The sequence below is a fragment of the Myiozetetes cayanensis genome, unplaced genomic scaffold, assembly GCF_022539395.1.
Source record: "Myiozetetes cayanensis isolate MyiCay16 unplaced genomic scaffold, myiCay2020 scf13, whole genome shotgun sequence".
NCBI lineage: Eukaryota > Metazoa > Chordata > Aves > Passeriformes > Tyrannidae > Myiozetetes > Myiozetetes cayanensis.
In genome coordinates, this window is record NW_026086937.1 from 20,591,165 (window position 1) to 20,613,379 (window position 22,215).

General features: G+C 37.0%; 2 long non-coding RNA genes across 2 annotated transcripts in view; both read left to right on the forward strand.

The window, feature by feature from the left end:
* Positions 1-572: 572 nt before the first annotated feature.
* On the forward strand, positions 573-9,241 carry LOC126636148 (uncharacterized). The gene is made up of 4 exons (XR_007627922.1): positions 573-661; positions 5,143-5,211; positions 5,312-5,446; positions 9,164-9,241. It is a non-coding gene; the product is annotated as an uncharacterized LOC126636148 (long non-coding RNA).
* LOC126636142 (uncharacterized) overlaps positions 9,238-22,215 on the forward strand; it is a 40,012-nt gene continuing 27,034 nt past the window's right edge. The window contains exons 1-4 of the long non-coding RNA XR_007627915.1: positions 9,238-9,500; positions 11,214-11,299; positions 16,960-17,046; positions 21,593-21,733. This is a non-coding gene — a long non-coding RNA (uncharacterized LOC126636142). The remainder of the gene's footprint in view (positions 9,501-11,213; positions 11,300-16,959; positions 17,047-21,592; positions 21,734-22,215) is intronic.

Here is a 22,215-nt window from a genome sequence, read left to right on the forward strand (position 1 = left end):
ACATAAAAATACTGAAAATAGACTGACAAGTGTGGAGAAGACCTGAAAAGATAATTCATTCTATCTCTGTTGTAAGGCAGGTTTCACAGCCTGCTTTGATATCTCCTACATATCTAACCTCTTCTTAAAGACCTCGAGCACTGGCAACTCCCCAGCCTGCTCCATTGCTTAATTATCATTACATAATTATTAGTTTTGGGGGTTTTTTTGTGTTTGTTTTTTTTTCCCATTTGCTTCTACCCGTTCCTTGAGGAAAATTTCTGAATTTTTAGTGTCCCTTTTACTATTTTTAAAATATTTTTAGCTATTTTATTTACTATTCAGTTTTATGATTATTATATATCCTTTGCTATTTTTAAATATTTAAAAATATGTCCATACTTTTTACTGTTATGTAGATGTCTTGCTGTTGTTTGTTATGTCATCTGCCTTTGGTCTTCTCCAACCAATGAACTGTAACTGGTGATGCTTTCTCTGTAAATCACAAAAGCTCATTTTAATAACAACTTTTTAGTCACTACCTAGGTTGTATATTTTGGGGATTAATTATTCTCTGACTTCTACTAGTTTCTTGCAGGTTTATCAGATCCCATCTCAGATTTGTTGCAATCACCTTGATTTTTGGTAACTCTGCTGTCTCCACACTGGATTTTAAATGCAGGTATTTGAATTATTACAGCAACCCATGCACAATCTCCACATAATTTTGTATTAAACTTACTCAAATTTGTTAATATTTGAGGGTGCTGAGGCACAGCTTGCCCAGAGAAGCTGTGGCTGCCCCAGCCCTGGAAGTGTCCAAGGCCAGGTTAGAGTAATCTGGGATAGTGGAAGTTGTCCCTGCCTGTGGCAGGGGGTGGAAAAAGATGGTCTTTAAGGTCCCTTTCAACACAAACCACTCTGATTCTCTGCTAAAATATGATAAATATCCAACCACAGAGAATATTTCTGTTTTATTGAAATAAGGCTATTTAGAGGGCTAAATTTGTTGAGTTTGTTGGGGTTTTTTTGAAGTACTTTGTTTCCCCTGTTCACAGCTGTTCACAAACCATGAATATTTGCCAGTTGTTGATAGTTCCTTTGCTTCTGGGGCAGCCTGGGGACTCTGGTGCTCAGGGAACCCCGTCTGTGTCTTGTTTTCCCCAGGTGGTTGCTGGGCAGGAGGGAGGGGCTGACCTTGGAGAGCAGATGCTCTAGTTTGGGGTGGCCAGAAGGTTCCTCCTCCAACCAGTTCTGCAAACTCCAGAGCTTCTCTGGCTTTCCAAGGCAGAGCAGGCACAACCTCAGGACAGATTTGTGTCTGTGGTTGGGTAGATCATGTGTGAACCATGAGTCAATATCATGAATGAGTGATGCTGATCAGTGAATTATTGCTCAGTTTAAAGAGGGTGAAGAAACAAGGCTGGCATTCAGCTCCTCAGAAAAGAAGGAAATCACAGGTGGTCTCCTGGCTGTTCTTTGGGGAGCAGAATGTTTTGAGTCTTCACAGCAAACAGGCTTTGAATTCACTCATTGTTAAGTAGAATGAAGTCTAAATAGGAGAAGGAAAATATAATGAAACCCAAAATATAAACACAGGCAGGACATTTCTTTAGTTTCCCAGTTTAATGGTTGTAAGAAAGAAGACATCTCTCCTTTCATAAATGAGACTTCCCTAGAACTTGGAAGGAGAGAATCTGTGATACCAAAGAAAGGATCAGAACAAAAGTATTCTGGAGTTCTGGGTCCATCTACTGGTAAAATTACTCTTTTGATATTTAATATATTTTACTGTAGACAACTTCATTCCCCATTAAACTGCCAGAATTACTAGAGCAGTGAAATGAAACGACTTCACAGAGGCAGAAATTTCGGTTGATGATATTTGAACAATTTTCTTCCCTCCTGCACCAGCTTTGCTACGAACTGAAATTTCTCAACAAGCTTTCCTCAGGAAAATTTCCAAAGTTTTCAGAAGCCATGATCCATCAGGAAGAACTAGGGCCCCACCTCCACACGGTGGGTTTGTAATGATAAGTTGCAGGAGACAGAAAAGCAGCAGGAAGGAGAAATGCTTCCTGCTGTTTGCAATCATGGTTTTTTTTGGCTATTTGCCTGGCTCCAGGAGTGACTTACTGTCTGGGAAATATTCTTCTGTCTTTCTCCTGGCTTCAGGAGATAGAGTTTATACATTTATATTTATTTAGGAATAGAGTTTATTTATTTATTTAATGATAATGAAAAATATAATATACTATTTTACTGTTATAATTATACATGCAGACATTTTAGAGAGAACTAGTAAAACTCAGGTAAGATGAAAGTCTAAAATAATGATTTTCTCATTTTTGCATTCAATTCTTTTGAATTCTACCTCTTTACTGTTGTAAGTCATTATTTGTTTGAATGTCTCTGTCAGATATAAAGAATTTTACACAACCAACCTCAGGTCACATTGGCATTATTTTAAATGTCCCCGGTCAAGGCATCACAACTGATTGTTTTGACTAATTTTTCATTTCATCATTGAAACTGCCATAATAACTCAACATACAAAACCTTCAAGTCTACATCATTTCCAGTTAAAAGACAAATAAAAAATTAGCAAGATCTTGTAACTTTGGAGGAGGATCAGCTTTTAAAAGTCAGCTTGAAGAGGAAAGCTGAGCAGGACTCACATCTTTGCAGAGTTGGTTCAGGGGGCCCAAGGGATTTCCAGGCTTCTATTTAATAATGAAAAATGTTTCTCAAGTCTTCTCTATGTTTTCCAAACATACACGGGTGCATCTGTGCATGCTTTGATGATCTTCATCTTCATGATTGGCTGATCACAATGACATGAATGTGTAAGCACAAACAAATGGAAAATAGAACAGAAAATCCCCCTCTATCTATCTTTGTAAATATGTATTCACTGTAGGAAGTGAAAGGCGTAAAACAAAGGAACTTATAATGACATATGAATATAGGATGACAAGTTTAGACTGTGCCCTTCTAAGGAAAGGAAATTCTCACAAAATTTAATGTGTTTTTCTGATCTTCAGCAACTTATGGGACCATGCCTGGAGATAACCACAGCCAAATTGTGTTAAACCACTCAGCAGGTTTTAAGATGCTTTGTCATCAGCAGGATGTGCAAGAAGGATGTTTAACAGTTTATCTTGAATTTAATAGATTATCCACCATGGGCATTTAAGAACAGAGGCATGTACAGAATATATCTCTTAAAAATTCTGGGCAAAACAAGGAAAACTGTCAATGAAAAAAAAATATAGATGACATTTCCATATATATCTTACAAGTTAAGTAATAGCTGTAAGTTATATCTCTGACAAATTAAATACATTAGTAATTAAAATTGCTGTTAGATGAACTTTAGAGATAGAACCTGGGAAGAATCAGGTGTGACCAACCTGTGCAGATTCACTGGTGAGTTGTTACTGTTATATTCATTAGGTGTCTTCTACTTTAGTTGGTATAAATCAAGCCTGCTGCTGATGATTTAGTTTAACACTACCCCTTAATTGGGCTGAGAGATTTAAGTCATGAATGTTTGTTAAAGTACTTGGATTCCTAAAGTTAGATTGATGAGACTAGAATTTTCAGACGGTCCTAGAACTCAAATGGCTTTTATATCAATGAAAAATCATTGTGGTGTTTGAAATGTATCTGCATAAATACCTTTGAGTCATCCTTTTGGGTCACCAGGGTGGTCTGAGTCTTGCTGTTGACTTTAGTTTTTATATACCAGAAATAATAATAATAATTATTATTATTATTATTTAATGAAGTGTCTGAAAAAAAAAATCTTTCCCCACTTTTCACTTTTTCATCCTGTTACAGCCATTTTATTTATTTGAAGAGGCTGTAACTACAAATTAACATTTCCAGGCTAAGTCACCTCTTCTGGATCTCACTGGAGTTCTGGATCTCACTCTTTATCATACCCTGTCCTGAGCTGCTTGACTTACCAGTGAAGAGTTTAATGTTATTTCAGAAAGACAAAGATATATATTCCTCCTGAGCCCAAATTTTTGGATGATGGAGTTGGTACATGGTACATTCCTGGGAAGTACCACTTGCTCTGTGCTTCTGAACTTCCCCAGAGAAATTCAGGCTGGTCTCTGTGAGTTGGGGGGGGAATTTTGATCTGATCAGTATGGTTTTTCAAATGTCCAAATTAATCTTTTTGGGATGAGAAGAGGCAAAGCATTGTCAACACTAGATAACCAATAATTTATGGGAGAGCTGCTCCTTCTAGTTTTTATTTTATATGTTACAGTTCCCTAATAAAGAGAGAATGCACAGATTTGTAGAGCAGTAAAACTTGAAAATCCTGTGGCTCCTGTTGTGCCCAAAACCAGACTGACCCTGGCTGGCCCACAGATATTGAGGCACAATACTGATGATTGTTCTTGTTTTATATATTAAATGAGCCTCATTTCGTTCTCAAGAAAGTGGAGAACACGAGTTTAGATTAAAAATGAGTAGCTGAACCTGCTCCTAAATCAAAAGCACTTTCTGGAGTAATAAGCAGCAGCCAGGATTGTGTCTGTAGTATCTGTTCCCACGTGTCATTTAGGGAAATTCAACCTGATCCATTCCCATCCCAGTGCTCTGCAGTGACTCCTTGCAGGAATGAGAAGTGTAATTTCTTGTGCCAAGTGAAGTGAGCAGGATTCTTGTATTGTCAGAAAAATGTCACATTAGTCAAGTGTGGGTATTTCTGGAAAATCCCTCTCTCTTTTTCCTGTCATGTTTGGTGAACCCTGGGAAAAGTGATTGATGACTACAATACAACTGTGTAGATTCAATAGCACCACCATGTACATCCCAGTTGCCTACAGAATTCCTGCCAAATCAGCTTGTTTCTCATGTTCTTGCTCGATATTCCCCCCTTTTTTTTTTTTTTTTCACATTTTTTGGTGAGTTATCTGAATTACTTCTCTTTCTAGGTTCAAAATGTATTCAACTTTATTATCCCACATTCCTCTCCTGATTTTGTAGACAGACAAACACAGATAAATGTAGTTGTTTCCTTAGTCTTCTACACTCAGGTATCTTTCTAACTATCACACCCAGCAAGGCTGAGTTCTGTCTGATCTGTCTTTCAAGTCTCCTAAACCTGATGGAGGAATTTGATCACATCTCCATTTATTGCAGGAGGCAACTGGGCTGTCTCATGTGCGAAAACCTGATGGCATCATCTATGGGAATTGTCTGCTCTCTGAGGTAATTATGTTTGCTCTGATTTTCTTCTTTTCAGTCATGTTTATTTTAGGATTAGTTGAAAAAAAAGCCTGAATATGTTTTTTTTTTTTTATTTGCTCAGGATACTCAACTTCTCTTGAACACAACCAAATCAGATCATGCATTGTCATCTGAAAAGCAAACACTGAATATACCTTTTAATTGGATTGTCCATCCTGGTTAGCAGGAGATAAATTCTTATTTAAAATAATCAAAGGTAAGTAAGCCAAGTTTTTAAAGATTTTTTTTGAGGCTGAAGTTCAGGACTGGCTTATACATCAGTCTTTTTGGTACCTTGGTTTAGAGCACATAAATAATTTGCATTAACTCTAAACATTAGTATGTTGAAGAAGAATTGGAAGCTTTCTATGATGATAAGTGTGTTTTGAAAGAGGAATTAAAAAAGCAAACTTCTAAAATTCTTCTTTCTCTAAAAGACCAACACTAACTCAGATAAGAATTAGAAGGTGTTTTAAACAAAAGAATGAATTGATACTGCCATGAGGTTTTACTGTGTTTATGATCACTATTATTCACATTTTTTATTCTGTATTTTCAGCTTATTTGTTATTGGGCTAACCTGTGATTATTAAAATTCTTCTCAAACTATTTAAAGCTTAGATGCATAGCTGAAATATGCCTCCATTTTATAGGAAGGCTTTGTTGCATATCCTGACTTTATTGCTTGTTATGTCAGTATTAGATTGGGGAAGAGTTGATTGTATCATTTCCCCAAAAATTGCAAACTAAATATTCATGTCTTTGAGAGCTGTCTGTGGGAAGTCTTGCCATATTAACTGTGCTTTTTGGTTTAATTCCTTCTAGTGTATCATTAAAATTCATGAACATCTATGTAAACAGAAAGTTTCCTTTCATCATTCATTAAAAATAACAAAATGCATCCAAACAGCTGAAAATCTAATATCACATTAGGTTTCTTAATGCATATATATATATATTTACAGATGCATTCCATGGGTGCCTCTGGTTAGGATCTGTATGGAAATATCTTTGCTCTCATTAAGTGCAGAGCTCAGCTGAATGCTGAAATGCACTGAAATAAAATGCACAGTAAAGACAAATGAGAGGATAAATTAATTAATGAAGTGGGTTTGACAGTTTAATTAATGAACAATTTTTCTTTACTTGAGTTAAGCCTTCCATGCACTGCCTAGAACTGTTTGAAAAAGTTCTGCTGGCAGGCCCCAGTGCTGATTTCTCACCCTTGATAAGAGTCACACAGTACAATTTATTCTGGATCCAAACTGGTTTTACCCAGTATCTAAGTTTGCCAAACACTTAATGGTGTTGACAGAACTCCTGCAAATAACCCCTCCCACTTTTTTTTTGGGAGCACACAAAACAAAGGCATTGGACTTAAAAACCCCACCTCTGGTTCTGACAGCAGGAGTCTGGAGGGTTTTTTCTCTCCAAGGATTTGTAGGGAGTAGATTTTGTCTATAAGTGATATTTTTGACCCTTGAAAGCTCTGTTTTTAAGGGCTTGTTGGGTTGGAGTTACTTAACTAAGTGAGGGGGTCAAAGTTAATGAACATCCATAAACCTTGTCTGGGTCTCTCCAGACAAGGAAAAAGTAAGGCTTTCCCTCAGGAAAGAGTGAGGCTTGAGGAGAACTGAGGGGCAAAGATCTAAATCTCTTTGGCTTCCTGAGGGAAGCTTTGAATTTTATCTTCCATGTGCTGTAATGTGTTCCTGCTCTGACAGGAAGTCATGGAACAGTTAGAATTATTTTGGAAAACTATGCCACTGACTAGATGGAAAGGGGAGCATGAGGAAAGAAAAGGTTCTTCATTTCTCTTACGGCCAAGAGAAAGTATCAAGTCATCTTTAATAATTATCAACAGCAGTTAGTGTGGGAAGAAATGGTCTGATCAACTGAGTAGGAGTTTTATGTGACTTTAGGGGAACATGAAGTAGTGCTGAGTGCTTTTTGAAAATATCATTCCCAAGGAGTCAAGGTTTGCCTCTTCAGAATGAGTAAATAGTTGTATTTATCTTCTATCTCTGCTACTAAAACACTCTCTTCCCTGAAATGCAGTCCAGTTATAGTGCCAATTTCCCCTGAATCCGGGCCAGAATTTTAATTTATAAATAAAAATAACGAGCTGTAACTGGTATTTAAGGCTCCTCTAAGGAAACATTTCATAGTTCAGTGTGGCAGAATTATGTTATATGAATTCTTTCAATTTTCCACACCCCAGAATAACTCTACTCTGCTGATTTCGGGGTAGTTTTTGGTCATCCAGTGCTTTTTGTCTCATCGAGCTAAACCCATTTTGTTCAGAATCCCTCTCTGGTTTACGTGTACCTACAAATCCACAAAGCTGCTTCTTTTGAAGGGCTTTAACAGGCAGCTGGTGTGACTATACTGGAAGGAAATCGAGCATTCCAGATCCTTGACTCTCGTAGTGGAGTCAGAGCCTTCCACACCACGGCGCAGTTACAAGGGCACTGCAGATTAGAGAGGCACAACATCGTTGTTAACAGGAGTGGAACATGAAATCCACTGTGTGCAGCCATTGTGCTAATAAAATGCATTACTTGGCGTTTTAAATCCCCAGCCCAGGAATTCAATTAGTTTCTGGGGAATCCAATTCTGAAATACAAGAACTTTGCCCGTCTGTCGTCGCCCGGTGAAGCCGCAGCATCTCGTGCCGCGGTGGAGTGAGTTTTGTGGACAAACAGGGCGTGAAAATCTTGGCTTAACGTGGTGTCTGTAATTCCTAAAGCAGGAGTGGGGCCTTGTTTAAGGACATAGTGTGAAATGAAAATTCCAAACCTGTAAGCATTGCCTGTAAGCACCTCAGCTCCCACCCTGCAGAACTCCATCCTCCATTCATTTCATGTAAAGGCTCTTTTCATGAAATTTTACTCATCTACATGCATGTGTTCATCAGGGATGTCTTTTTTTTTTTTTACACCAATTAATATCTTTTCATTTTCACATAATAGCTGATATTTTGTTTTCAACCCATTGCTTATCCACCTACACAAAACACACAAAGCACAGAGTCTTCTTCACCTCAAGGATACCCATGGACTTATGAAATTCGTTAAATCAGGACTAAAATTAGCAAAGTTCAAGCCCACTCTACTTTATAATTTTATCAGAATCAACTCTAATCTTTATTAATTTTGTAAAGGATGAAAGTTATAACTGTATTATGAAGAAAAATGCTTATTACATCTAAAAATTCTAATGGTTAGAACCTGTGAGAAAATAAGATTGAGTCACAGCAGGAAGAAAGAAGGAAAGAGAGAAAGAAAGTGAGAAGGAAAGGAAAGAAAATGTGTTTTAGCAGATGAGAAGTAAAATATTTTAGACATTTAAATAAACACTGCTCTCTTAAAGTACTTTTAAGCTTTTCTGTTGAATATATAAAACCCCTCAAGCAACAGTTTTAGTTTCAACATGGGAAGTTGGAAGGATAGGCAAAAAGCTCCCAAGTGCTTTATTAGCTGCCTGTTCTTCTTGGCATGGGAATCAATGAAACATATTCCTCATAAAACAAATTTAATATTTCACCAGTAAAAAGTGATTCTGAGTTTTTTTTCTCATGACTGACCTTAGTAACTCCCAAACTTGGGAGGCACTTGTGGTGCCTCTGAGCTATCAAACTTTCATGCTTGTGAAAGAAATACAAGAATCACCTTTCACTGTGGAGAAATCTTTTTGCTGTGCCCAAACCCTGAGATTCCTGGTTTCACTGTGGTTTTACCCTGTGAAAAAGCAATGAGAGCATTAAATAGCTGAAGTAAAATTCAGAGTCCTTTGCAGAGCGAGGGTTGTGTCAGAGCTGTGTGCTGGAATTTGGAAAGGAATATTGTTTAGGGACACTACTGGAGCAATATTGCCTTCTGCTGAGAATAACTTACACTTATTCAGGAGGTTTCTTACCTGATTACTTTTTCAGAGTGGCCAACATTCCATGCTATGCTGTCTCACAAGGACAAAGGTCTCCTGGGAACATCTGGGCACAATCCCAGACGGTGATATTTGATTTATGATGCTCTTGTAGTAACATCATGCTCCAAGCCATCGTTTGGCAGATAACAATGACATTGAGTGTACAGGTTACTGTGATCTCAGAGCAGAGGATACCACAAAGATCAGTGCACAGACAGAATGACATCTTTGCTTTCTGGTTGCTGTTGGTTGACTGGATCTTCTGGGGGTTCATGCACAAGCCAGTGGATCGTGCCCTGACAGTTCATGAAGACAGAGGGACAAGGACTGTGGCAAAGGTGAAGGTATGATTCTATGAACTTACTGCATCTGTAGCACTATTGAACTGGAGAAAGCCTTAAAAACTAGACTTGAATGCATATAAAATAAAGCTTAAATTATTAGTGAGATAATTCAAAGGAATGGATGCAGATGTTGTACAAAATGTGAAAACAGTGATGGATCTTACTCGTGAGCATTCCCGTTTATGTTGTTTGTTATATTAATCTTTACTTTGGATAAAGACATTATATTTTAAAAAGAAAGGTAACATGAGTTCACATCTGAAATTTGTCAATATATTCTAGAAGAACTGGTTTCTAGAAGAGGCTACAGGATTTAAACTTTATTTTCCTAAGGCTTTGGGATGAAGTAAGGTGGAACTTAAATTAGGCACTGAAGCAATGTGCTGCAACAACACTTAAAACTTCTTCTAGAAACCTGACAAAAAGTCAAAAATAAGAAAACAACACTAACAACAAGAAATGTACTTTCATAAATTTGAAGCAATAAGATTTTCACTCTTCAGCAGCCACTGCCATGGATGCTTCTAAGAGACATTATATTTTTGCTAATTCCCTGGGTTAGGAGCAAAGACTGTGAGATTCTCCTTCCTCAAATACACTTTGCATCTAACTACTACATCTGAGTTGCTGCTCTGAACTTCTAAAGCCTCACTTTATAATTATAGCTCCAAATCTGTTCCATTAAATCCACATGGTGTGTTAGAGACTTGATTAAAAAAACCCTAAAAATTAGAGGAGCAAAATTTGCTTGAAGTCCAGTTGAAAGAGCTGATCCCAATTGTTTTAAGTTTTCAGCTAAAGCTCTGTTCAAGTCACTTTTAGTATTGAAATGAGAAAGAAATGGAACCAATTAGAAGGAAAATGAATTTAATTTCTTTTTGGTTGAAGGAAACCTTTCCAAGCTAAAAGCGCAGTGTCTTTAGGGCAAATCAGGTTAAAACAGGTCTTCTGTTGAAGCACAGTTAGCATTAATCATTTGCAACTTTTTCTTGGAGTGGTCAAGAATCATTTTCTCTGGATTATGTGATTAAAGAGATCAGAGAGTTCATTATTGCTTTAAATAAATGCTTGCAAGTTCCATCATTCTGTGTGCAAAGGGAAGAGGTCTCCAGTTACCTTCCACCATCCCAAGGCTTCCCCAAAAGGTGCCCTATGCCCTTCAATTAGTGAGGGATCACAGCCTTTCTTCTCTGGGAGCAAAGGAAAGGCCAAAGGAGCCCCTTTGCTCTCAGTTATTGCAATAGTGATTTAGTGAAAGTATTGGGGTTATTCTGCTCTGCCTGGGACAGAACTGGGGCCACGATGACGTGGAAGTTCCTGACACTCCAGGGGTGCACTTTTGCCTCTCTGTCATCCATTTGTGACCTACAGAAAAGGGGATTTTGCCCTTGCAGATGTAACTGCCAAATTGTTGGGTTTGTTACCCTTTCAGCTGGACAAAACTTCTCAGGATTGGGTTCTCCGTGGTCATTTCTCTTGGATCACAAAGGGTTATTCCAAGCTGTGGCAGGAAAAAGAAATGGAAATAATTGTATGGCTTACATTTTCACTTTTTTCCTCCTTAAATTACAATAAAAGCAAGAAGAAATAGTTCTTAGTCAGGTTTCCCACATTATATACAACATATTGGGAGATATTTTGACGTCCGACTCATGTTCAGAGGATGCAGATTCATGAGCTAATGCCTTTTACACTGGTTTTTCTTTTTTACAGAGTTTATGTGACATTTCTTCACTTTTCTTTCTGATAACATTTATGGGACTCGGTGAGCCATTATTTTGAACACATGCAGGAAACTGGTGAGTTGATGAGATGGTTTTTTTTTTAAGAAATAAGCCTGACTAGTCTTGATTCCATGGATTTTATCACACTGGCTGCCACAATCTGAGCTTTGCAATCCTGAAACAGTCAGATAAAATAATCAGGAGAGAAAAGCAGCAGTCTCCAAAACCTGAACCCGAGATCAAATCTGACTTTTTATAGAAGTACATGACAGAGATGAAATGAATATTATTCCAATCCATTACAAAAATGAAAAAGTCGAATGCGAATGGACTGAAAACATTTTTAAAATACAGCTGGGGAATTATACTTGAAAAGTATTTGAATGATTCTGAAATCTGCAGGCCAGATTTTAAAAGTATTTATGACTTAATGTCTTATTAAAACACTTAATGATACAATAATGTACCTCTTAGTCCTGCAGAGAAGAAAGGCTTGATTTCTCAAGATGAACTCCTTCTTTTTGCAATTTTAGAAATGAATAATTGATATGTTTCTCTAGTTACTCATGAAAATTCTTCTATTTTTTTCCCCAAATATGCATAAATTCTAAACTTTCAGCATTTTTACCTGTCAGAGTTATTGGAATATTAAAAGTACTGCAAAGTTTATGCATTTCTAATCACCCTGTTCTCGAGGTCATTGTACAGATCCACATATGTATGTACCTCTGGTTGTAGAGATATTTTTAGTTAAGAAAGGGAATAACAGGAACCTTTTTGGATCTAGAGGTATTTTTAATTAAGAAAAAGAGAATAAAAGAAAGTGTGCATGGCCATGGGAGATAGGATTTTCTATATTTGGTTCAATATAGCAAAGTTTCCCAAAACTTGGGCAACTGTGAGTTAATTTCCCCTGAAGACAACTGATTTGGGTTCCACCTAAGTTGAAATGTTTAGAGATTTGACCACCATTTTTCATACTCCAAAGCACTTGATCTAAATAGAAGGATTTTAAAAAACCTCCTGCAGTGCAATGCATATATTTGCTTTTCCTGCAGGTTGGTTGAGGCACTGATTCCATATCTTAATCAGCTTTCCCCTCCTACAATGATGACCTTTTTGGAAGATTGTGGTGCTCATCCTTCAAGGAACTCTGGGCAGTTCAAAGAGGTCCATTTTCAAAGAATTCAGACTGAAGGCAGAGATGAAATGGTGATTTGCACTGCCTGAGATTACATAAAACCTCTGTGGCATGTGTGTGAAAATCTGTCTTTTGTTCACTGAAATGTTCCTGTTTGATCCCTCCCTCACATCTCCAGGGTTACCTCAGCATTTTTAATAGAAAGGTTGGAAAATGCAATTGTGAGCAAGAGCTGAAGGGAAGAAAGAAAGCCCAAATCCTGACTAAATTATACCAAATTCTCCTTGCCTACAATATGGGCAAAATAATTAAAGCCTTCCAGTTCAACTAAATTTGCCTTTTTTTATTTTTTTTAATTTTGCCAATGCAAAACCTGCATAAATTGGTCCAAGACAAGAATTTCTTCTTCTCACTCTCCCTTCCCCCATTATTTATGCTACAAAACTCCCCCTTTTATCTGGTGTAAATTCATCCCAAATTGATCTGTCAGTCATTTCTGGACGGGTGAGGCAGGAGATGCTCAGTGTGAAAAAGGTGTTAAATGGAAAAAGATGTTAAATGTGTGTAATTAGAAGTTGAAAGAGGGATCTGGTCACAGGAACCTCAGTTGAGATGCTGCAAAAGGGTTGTTATGGGGAAGTTTATCCATGGTGCAGTTTGGAGAGCAGAGTTAGGGACTAGTATAGTTTCCAGTTAAACAAAAGGAACATTATGTGAATATATCCCAAGATTATGTACTTTATGCAAGCTTGATTGCCTATTTTAATTGCACTATAATCATTAAACATATCTTCTTAGTATAATTCTATTTTTTTAATTAAATCCAAATTCTCGGTGTTAGACAAGAATTCTGATGTCACATTTACAGTTCATTAGAGTCATAATTAAAATGTGCAGCCAGACTGGAGAACTAGAGAATATTTAATTTGAAAAAGGATTTTATTTCATTGCTTCTGTAACAAGCCAGTCTGAGTTTCTACAAATGAATTGTAGATGTAGCAACTACAAAAGTTCATTAAACAGGAGGATTTAGTTCCTTTTCTAACATGGCCATGGATGTGATAGATAATACATTTTAAAAATCCCTGTGGTGTGAATGTTGCAGGTTTGTCTCCACCTCAGCCTCACAGGTTTTTTTAAACAACAGAACGAAGAAAACAATGAGGTATCAATGTTATATCAAAACTGTATAAATGTAAAATAAGGTCTTACCTGTTTTTAACTACTTGCTCTAATTCAGGTCAGGAAACAGGAGAGAACCCAGCCCTAACTTGTCCAGCTTTGGTGGCTTTTTATCCAAAACCAAACAAATATTCTGCCCAAGTACTTCTCAAAAAGCAAAAATGAGTAAAAAACACCAGCAAAGAGGTGTTTGGGATGTCTTGCATAGCAGAAATTCTCTGGAGGAGATGTGTGTGAGGAAAATTCAATACACTAAATCTGTAGACTGGATTAAATCTGTAGACTGGATTTCTATTCTCTTATCAAGGACAGGATTGATGAGGAACAGTGAGAACATGATTTTTTTGGGGACTCCTTTGGTTCCTTTTTGTGTCCCCTGAAGAGCTGCAGTCCTGACCACCACAAATCACGAGGTGGGAGTTCTTTCTTCAGTAACCAGGGAACTGATGAAGGTCAGGAGAGCATTTCCCCAGGGATATTTTTATCCACAGTTTTATCACTCTTATTGCAGTTATATTTTGTGTTTTTCTCTGCACCTTTTCTTTGGCCACTATTAAAAAGGGGTTCAGTTGCTAAATGAATCCTGGTAACAAAAATAATTACAGTTGTCTTCCATCTGGATGACAGAAAACATGGAGATATCCTGCTCTATCAGAACTGATGATGAAGGAGATGTTTATATATATTAATGTACCACCAGACCACAAAATACTATTTATCTCTTTCAGACATGAGATGTGGATTTCAACATGTGACTTTTTCACTGATACCAATAAAATACAGTCATTAATAATATCCCTGCTTTTGAAATTTTATGTTTCTCTACAAGCACTACGGATATAAAGACTAATTAAAAAGTGAATATATATGATAAATATATCCTTTTCAGATATTTTTTCTATACACTTGAATTAAAATTCAAGTAGTTTTCAACATTAAGGATGTATGTTGAGAAGAGGTTGTTTCAGTAATGAGATCATTCCATTGGAACCTAAGATTTGAACATAAATCTCCTTTCTCAAATACCACTAACAATTTGCCAGATGTGTAAGTTCTGTTTCATTATTAATAGAATCTGTAAGTGATAAAGGCATAAAATGATTATATTTAAACATTTCACTGGAGTAAAAGGAATGAAAATCTGCCCATTAAAACAAAGTTTCTGTGTGTAGTTTCTATGGTGTAACATTGTATTTGACTCCATAGAGATAAAAACCCTCCAGCCCATCTTTTTCCTAAAACATGATGTCTTTTAAATCTTTTATCTCTTAGTTCCAGCTAAAAGTCATCAATTCCTTCTAGACTCACTTCAATTTCTCATATATAATTCTTTTTTTTTTCCAAGACAGGTGATGTTTTGAACTTTCCATTTGCAGAAACATGATTGAGTTTTTTCTCATTTTTTTATATATATATTTATTTAAAATTGGAGTGAAAACCAGGAATTCAGATTTTTTTTTTTATTTTATTTTTTATGAAATGAAAGTGTGAGAGCCCCACTTTTAGTTTCAGTCTGCTTCAGTTTAGCTTTGGAACTCTTTGAGTCACTGTTTGTATCCTCTGCCACCAATATTTGCAGTCCTAGTGAATGTTTTACTGCAGGCTCTGCTAAGGAGAGAGAGCAAATATCTAATATTCAACACACTCATTAAATGAATGACCTTTCTCATTTGTCACTGGGAACTCATAAATATTTAATTTCCTTTCTGTATTACCTGATAATTTAAAATAAATCACGTAGAGTAACAAGCTTTACCTTTATGTCAATTAATGAGAGAGCACTTACAGGAGAAAATTAATAGTAATAACAACAGCACTACTACTATTAGTATTAATCCTACTAATAATGCTAATAATACTAATACTCCCAATTCTAAGGATACTACTACTATATTTGATACGATTGAAATAATCAGTTTATAGTAAGACTGTGTGAATTTAAGCTCCAGTTACTCTCCAGGACAAAATATCAGGTAAATCCCATGAAATACCACAGCATTTTTCAGAGTAACAGGTAGATAAAACCATCTGTGGTATGAATATGACACGATGCACACAGAATTTCGGTGATAACTGTGGTGATAATTCAGTTTTCTCATTTGTCTGGCAGGAGTTTTGCAAAGGTGTGACAAAGATTCGCCATAGAGGGCTTGCCTGGTTAATCTGTGTCTTTATCACCAGTGAAGTGCTGATATTTCCTTTATTGGTTTTGTGCTATTTTCAGGTTTTTCTCCTCAAAGACGGTGGAGAAACGTGGAGTAACTTCAGAAACTTGTACTGGTTTACTCTGAAATTGAGGCAGTTTTTAAAAGAGAAATAAATTTGGTTTTCTTTTAAAATCTACATCTATTTAAAAGTGTATTTTCAATCATAAAATGATTTTTTAAAAAATTAGATTACCCTTATTCATACTAATAATCCTACAAATCGTTACAACTGTTCTCGTGTCTAATTGAATCAATTGTACAGGGATTGTCTTTTTAAATTTAGATGAATTTTCCTCTTCTTGAAACTAAGAATAAATTGCAGTGACCCAGGTGGTTCGAATTTTCCTTTTAACGAGTTTTAGACCCTGAATTATAGTTAATATTTGTTTCTATTCTTCTAATAAAGCAAAAAAAAAATCTTTCTAAGCATAAATACAATTTAATATCCTGTATTATAGTTTCAGCTGGTTTTTTTTCCAGTGTGAAGTAATGATAGTGCTCTAATAAGATCTCTGAGCTGAAAGTGTATCTGAAAGCAGGACTTTCACAAAGACTCACCTGCTTCCTTGCCATTAATTTTGGTGACAATTGTGCTGTTGCTTCACAACCAGAGTCCTTTGGTCACAGCTGTGATCTGAGAGGGTCGCAGATCGAAAAGGGATCAAGACCCTTTTTGACCCCTGTTTAACACAATGTATGTTGTGTTCTGTGAATTTGTTGTTTGTTATTTTTAAAAACCTAAACATTCTAAAATTAGCCCAACCACGAGCAGGAGAGCAGAGGATAAGGAGCTGGTTTTGCATCCTGCAGGTGTTTGAATTTAGAACCCAAGTGCCCATTTCCCACAGAGACAAAAATCAGTGTCTGGATGAAAGCACTGAAGGGCAGTTCTTAAAAAAAAAATATATAAACAAGGCAACTTCTGATCTTTTTTAGAGATAGTAGGAAGCCACACAGTTACTGTGCTGGCAATTGTGTGGATACAGCAGCTTTCTAAAGGTGAGAAATATCTGGATCACACATTGATCTGCTCCTGCTTTCAGACTTTCTGCTTAGTTCTGTGCAAAAGTTTGCACTGGAAAAAAGAAATAAAGGAGGAGAAAAGGCAAACTTTTGGGTTCTCTCATGCAAACGTGCAGGTTTGGTCTGCTGTGGGTTGAAAAACACAAGTCAAATAATTAATTTGAAACTTTTCTTTGTATTAGGTCTGGCCAAAGGTAGATGATCATGTTCAGGAAGGAGTACAAGTGAGGACGTATATGAAGAAAAGATGATTCCACGTAAATGATATGGTGAGTTGTGTTTATTCTCTGCTATCAGATGAGAAGTCACAGTCCTTCAGATTAGTTACCTGAACTTTCTTTCTGGGATGTCCAAGACATGAACTGTATGGGATCTGTGGCTGCTGATGGCTTTCAGAGCCATGGGTCTGCATCAAGCCCAGCATGAGCACGAGATTGTTTCAGTCCTTTCCTTTGCTCAGAGAATATCATCAATCCCACTGTGCAGCACTTCTTTCTGACTTTATTGTGTGAATCCAAGTGAAATTGTGTCTTTTCCTGGAGAGCCAAAGCTCACTCGTGGTGTAGAGAACTTCCCAGGGTGGGAAAGTCCATTATTGTCCTACTCTCCTTGAAGAACCAACCTGTTTAAAATCTGATTTGTTAAATAGCTGAATTATTACTTCTGGCAGAAGAACACGCTGTTGGCTTAGATTTGCTGCTCAGACCTTGTGCTGATGATTAGCCTGTTAGATTTTAAACTAAAATTTCACCTTGGCCAGGCTGGTGTCCTTTCACAATTACAGACAGACTTGGTGAAAGGTTATTTCTGGACAAACTGGTGTTCCTGTGGGAATTAGACTGCCTATGATGTTCCTATGGGAATTAACCTTTGCATTAGATGGTTTTTGGTCTTCAAAGACACAAAATAAAGATTTTATGTCTCCAGAGTAAAAGCTGGGCATTCAAAAACCAGATTTTGTACAGGTATAAAGAGGGAGTAAGACAGTACAGGTGAGCTCTGCCAAGGGGTCCCGTTTTTCTGACAGTAGGCAAATGAGAGAGCCAAAAGGATAATATTTATGGAGGTGTGAAAAATCCACAGGACTCTGCACTTCCCATTTTCTTCTTGCTGTGTTTGCTGACTCCTTCAAATGTTGCATCTTAATATCACTTAATTTTTTCCATAGTATCAAAAGTGTTATAGAAAAGGTAAATGTTCTCCTCTTCTAGAATGATTCACTTGAAAAGTACAGTTTTGTTTCTTCTGTGATATATTTTTGGAATACAACTTGGAATTATACTACTGCAAATGAAAATATAATTTACTGATCAAATGATTTAGTGAAAGGAAAAATGAGTGCTGCTTGACTAAGGTGGACCTGATGAGATGTGTTGAATCTGCCATTACATCCTTCAGGAGAAAACTGGACTTTGTTTTATTTAGAAGGGATTGATCAGCGGTGTTTTTCGAGCCTGTGGTATTTATATTAGTTTACCAGCACAACGGGGTTGTTTAAGAGCTCTGCCTCGGTAAAAGCAATATCCTAATTATTGCCAAATCACTGCAATTGCCTGGTGCCACTTGTGCCATTGTATTCTCATCAGGCCTGACCTCACGCTCTGCAAGGTCTCCCCAAATGTTGACTGAATTGGTCATTTATTGATCATCCCTTCGTGCTAATGCAGTGCAACATTTCACGTGCAATTGAGATGCTTATTAATTCAGAGCAAGGTGGCAGATTGATTCCCACAGGAACCTGCTGGGACAGGCATTGCATTACCAGGAACAAGGATACTGGGGAGGGGAAAAAAACAGAGGGGAAAATAAAGGTGTTGAGCTTTGCATTTAGAGAAGGTGTTGGTGATGTTTATAGTCTTAATAGTCTTCTGAACACCATCAGTCCTTTAACTGCATCAGTATTTAAAGAAACTTATAAATGTTGTGTAGAGGAGTTTCAGGTAAATCCTGAATAATAAAACCCATAAATAAATAGATAAATAATAGATTAAATCTTTATAGACTGCGAAGATAATAGATAATATTGAGTGATAAAAGCCTACTTCTCTGAGCAGTCACAGAAAGTGACTTTCTGAGCTTTCTTGTCTTCGACACAATGAAAACATAACCCCCACCCAGCTCTTTTCAGGGCAACAATGTTAAACAAAGACAAAAAAAAGTTTAGTATGCAGTGCACAGAGTCTCAGATAAATTGCCTTCTGCTTTATTTGGGAAATGGTCTCGAAATGCTGCTCGAACCGGATTGTTTTACTATCTGTTTTTCAAACATCTGCTTTAATTGAGCTCTGGGGATACGGGGACCCAAGTTCTAATTTACTGTGTTGTTAAGTAGAAAGGAATTTAAAATCTTACATATCTGCCATGTTTGGTTGTTTTGAAATAAATCATCTATTGTTTCTGCAGGCAGGCTCTCAAATATCGACCCACAAATACACACACATCATATTATTTGTATTTTCAAAAGAATATGCTGTACACCAGAGTGGTTTCCACTGTTTCCATAGTTAGTAATTTATGCAGAGGTCTCAGCAGTTTATTGAGAGCAAACTATGAAAGGCACTGCATGGAAAAGTGTGGGTTTCCAAACTGATGAAAGTCTATGCAGAGCTACTTCATTGGTGGGATTTAATGGTATTAATTTATATTATATTTATATTAATTTTACAGCTGCATCTCAAACAATTACCAGTGACAGTTTTCCTTCCTGTTCATTGGTGGTTTTATTTTTTTTTTAATTACTAATTCTACTGTTAAAATTATTAACTATTAACAATAATTTACTGTTAAAATTACTATTAAAATTACTGAAAGCATCTGGGTTTTCATTAAAATTTTAATTTCATAGAAACATGGACTCAGGAATCGCTACAGAAGAAAACAAATGGACTTAATATTTCAGTTTGCACCAAAGACCACTAATTCAGCTCCACAACCACCAGCCCTTAAGATTATTTAGTTGACTTTAATTATTTTTCTTAACCAGATTGAAAAGACATTAAGTGTGAAATAAAAAACTAAATAGCAGATATTCATGGATTTTTACATATTAAATCCACTTCTACGTTATTTAAATGCTGATCATTAATTTAATCTCTCTTTTTAATTAATTGTATTCACATTTAAGAAGCTTCCAGAGAGCTTGTGGCTTGATGTTTCAGAAATCACAGTAATAAGTGGGTTTAAGGCAACAAATGGTTTAGTGGCCATGGTGGGATTTAGACAAAGGTTGGATTTGATGACCTTGGAATTCTTTCCCTCCCTTTCTGGTTCTGTGATTCTGTGATATATTTTCATTTGGTGAACAAAGAGGGGAAATTTGGGCTTGATTTTGTGGCAGTTTTCCTTCCTACACAATCTAAATAACCACATCCACTGGAAGGGAAGATCCAGCACATCTAGTGCTGTAATTCCTTGGAATTATTTGCAGGCAACAGGCTCCACAAGTGGCCTGTTATAAAACAAAAGCCAATTAATTAATTAGTTAGACTTTTGTGCTTGCCCTTTTAAAACCATAATTCACCTCCTCAGTCACCTTCAAAAGACCAGGTTAGAGGTGTTTTAGTCTGGAACTAGAGTTAATCTCGAGGCCTGAATGCCATTAAAATCAAGTGCTTGAAGGAATATTTAACTGTGTTGGGGTCACTGGTGCTCATGGATTGCATTAGTGTTCCAAGGAGCTGAATTCTGATCAATTAAACACCGTCAGCACAGGGAAAAAAAAAGGGGGAGTTTTTAAATTAAAAGGTCAATTTAAGTGTTGCCAGAGCTGCTGGTGAAGTCACACTTCTGAGTGCCCCCTGAGGGAGATGTTTTGGCAGTGGTGGGACTCAAATATAAAGAAATTCCATGGCTGCTTTTGCATGAGGATCACAAAGGAATTAACTACAACACTTTTGTCTTGAATAGGCATTAATTTATATGATTAATGTATTTACTTTCATTAACATGTTTTGCTCATTCCAACAATGTAATAAACTAACAGAAAGGCTTTTATTTATGAATTTACTGGAACATACTAGAAATGACCATTCTTATGCATAATTTTATCCACTGCAAGTTTCAGGAGCCTGGAACAGCTCCTACAATGCAGGAAGGAAAAGGATCACTTTGACCTGTACCTGAAATCTCTTTCACCTGAAAAAAAATATATCTTTATTCTGCTGTTTCGTGGTGTTCTGCAAATCAGGGTTTTATTGCAAGTGAAACAACAGCCACACATCTGGTAGGAGAAAGGATATAAAAGTGTTAGGGATCTGTCCATATATACAAATGTTGATGAATAAGGCAAATAATTAACCAGTGGCTTACTGTTATTTATTAATTCTTTATGACAATTACAAACTGCTTGGTTGACTTGTTTTTCTTTATTTGTAAATCACCCCTGAGTGCCCAGGGAGGTGTGTAAATGTTGGATTTATGGAGCTTTGCAGCTCCAGCTCCAGCTTCTTTTGTGCCTGGCAGTTCCATGTGGCCTGTGGGACTCTGGTTTTCCATCAGGAGCTGTTCCTCCTCGGTCCAGTTGGGAAACTGGAACAGGGACAGGTATTATATTATAGGGAAATTCAATCTCTGGGTACAGTTCTCACTGAGGTAAATACTGATGGTGTGGAGTAATGGTAAAAAAAAATAAAGAAATGGTAAATTCTCACATCGCTCTGAGTGAAATGTGAATTGAAATAACTTTAACATCACTTCTTTTGAACACTGTAAGTCAAATCTATAGTGTTTGTCCTCTGCTATCAGCACAACTATATGAAGGATATATTTTTTCAAGATGTTATCTTTTTATTAAACAATAATTCTGTTCTCTTTCAGCTCTGCCTCATTCAGGATCTCTAGAGACCAGACTGATCAGTACAGAGATTTTGTACTTCTGACAGTGGCCACTCCCAGTGATGGAGGAATCGTTGGTGCAAAGTGTTCTGCTGTGAGGGCAGGTGAAAATCCTGATCTCAGGTAAGTGCCAAAAAATGCAGAGCCTGTTGAAGTGGGAGAAGGGATGCCCACAGGGCACACAGCTGCTCCCCTCTGATTCCCGTGGAAATATCTGCTGGCTGTGCAGATGCCTGGGGTGAAAAGACTTACAGCTCTTTTACACACACTCCTCTTGCATAACTCACTTCATTACTGGAGCAGCTGTCCCAAAAAATTCAGATTGTCACCACACTACAGAGCTTTTTGTGAAAATTACATGTCAAGGCACCCCCTGACATGGCCTGATGGTGGTCACAACAACCTCCTTTCTCTCCCTCATTTTCTATTTGTCAGTCCACACCCACTGACTGAAGACAAGAATTTGGGTTTTTAAAGCCACAGGGTGATTTTCAGGGCCTGGCAGAAATATCAGAGCGTTGTATCACAGAATGTTCTGAGTTGGAAGGGACCCACGAGGCTCACAGAGCCCACCCAGGGATCAAACCCCCATCACACCACCCTTG